Raw genomic sequence first — 2,085 nt, forward strand, 5'->3', positions numbered from 1 at the left:
TTGTTCAAAGCTCAGAGAAGTCCGCATTGGCAGTGCTCTGCCTTTTCCTGCTCTTCTCTTGCTCTTTTGGAACAGAAAATCAAACATTTCTACAGAATTTTACTGGCAAAACTTGAATTGCTTCATCAGGAAATTAAACATGATTCCAAGTGTGGCAACATTCAGAAAGGAACTGCCTGGGGAATGAAAGAAATTCTGTTCAGGGGCTGGAGTCACATTAAGCTTTTAACTGTGACAGCAAAGTAACATGCTCTACCAGCAAAGAGCACGGAGAGTGGATGCAGCTGTATCAACAGCTTTCTCCACTCGTGGAATACATACACAAAGGAAGCTTTACTGGTTAAGGCAGCTTTTTCAGTGTATTTGCATTTACAGTTGCAACTTCTCTTGGATTAGCTATGTCCACTGGGGACCTCGCTTCTCCACTTGCCTGAGTAACCAAACTGTACAGGCAGAAATCTATGCTGTAAACATGAGTTAGGACAGATTAAAGTACCTCAAGCTTTTTAGCAGTACTTCATTTTGATTGTATTACCAAGCCCATATTATGGAACAAATGTACTCTAATGACATTTTAATATATTTAAAAAATTCTAAGGCATAACGATTGTATAAAAGGGGTTTGTGATTACCTTTTTTTCTTGCCAAGCCTAATAACTTCAATTTTATTGTTATGTCTATGATTTAAACCTCTAATGACATATGTTCACTACAAAAGAGGACATGAAAATAAAACCAAAAGATTCTCATTCCTCCTCCAAAACACTCCAGCCAATGTAGCAGCACTAATTAGAGTGCTTAGTCATATGCATTGGTAAGGGCTATCATGGTAGCTGACTGGGTATGGATACGCCAGGCCACTTCATCTGTGCCTATATTGTTATCCTAAGAGGGAATAGCTGCTGAAACTGTAGTGAAGTTCTAAGAAATCTTATATCCTTCCTTATCACACCTAGGAGTAAAGGAACCTGTTACAGAATTTGGCTATGCTGCAATTTGCTGTGCCGTTTTCCTTCTAAGGCAGTAATCTAGAAGAACTTGGAAAGGCAGAATTGAAGAGAGGTTGTTTCAAAAAAAATAATAGATTTATTTATAATTTCAAATAAAGAAAGCTCTACCTCTGTATGTACATGTGTTTCCTACAGTTGCGTTTCAATGTAGGACTGAATTTTAATCATTGTGATACACAATAACAAAAAGGTACTTTGGTTCTTATTCTGTGCAATCAAGGTCAAAATTGGAAATTGAATTTATTTTGTGTTTAATCGGCGTGGGTTTGGGGTCCATTCAGCATGATACTGTTCATATTACTCTTGGCTTCTTGCTAGCATTTTGGAAATACTCGGGAAAGGCGATGGATACATGGCTTTGTTGATACGAGCTTTAATTACTGGATTCTGGTTTGTCTAGCTCCTTTAAGTTATGAGATTGTTCTGAATATATCTGTCCAGAGCATGAAAAAGATGAACCTGCTTATACATATTCTCTTCAATGTCCAGAATATGTATTTTACTGCAATAATGGTAAACTGGAGGGGTGTGGGGGTGGGTGTGTGTTTGAATACATTTTAGAGTGATTTTTTTGTTTGTTTTCCAAATTACAGGATGTAAGTTTATTTTGAAGTTTGTATTTCTTTTACTGTGCAATAAACTGATCCACTTAGTAAATTAATCAGCTTGACTTTTTGAAGATGAATGATATCATAATTTCTGCCAACATACGCTAACAGAAATGTTGTGGATATTTAATAATATTTTGAGAATGTATTTAAAGCTAGTTAAGTACTGAAATGACCAGTAACCAAAGGGAACGGTCATTGATAATTAAACAAAAGTGATGCTAATCTAATAAAATCTTTATCTTGGCATGTTTAGAGACAGCAGCTTGTGAAAATGAAAACCGACTTTCACTCTTTCCTAACTTTATTGCATTTTTTTTTTCTGAGTGAAAAAGATCACAAGCTAAAATGTACCTTGGGGAACCTTTTTTTCCAGACCACTTAATTACTTGAAAAGATAATCTGAATAACATTTGATCAAATTTTTCATTAGAACTCCCTTTTAATTTTTCATTAGCTTCATAATT

Source organism: Antrostomus carolinensis, unplaced genomic scaffold (assembly GCF_000700745.2).
Source record: "Antrostomus carolinensis isolate BGI_N321 unplaced genomic scaffold, ASM70074v2 scaffold9933, whole genome shotgun sequence".
Taxonomy (NCBI): Eukaryota; Metazoa; Chordata; class Aves; order Caprimulgiformes; family Caprimulgidae; genus Antrostomus; species Antrostomus carolinensis.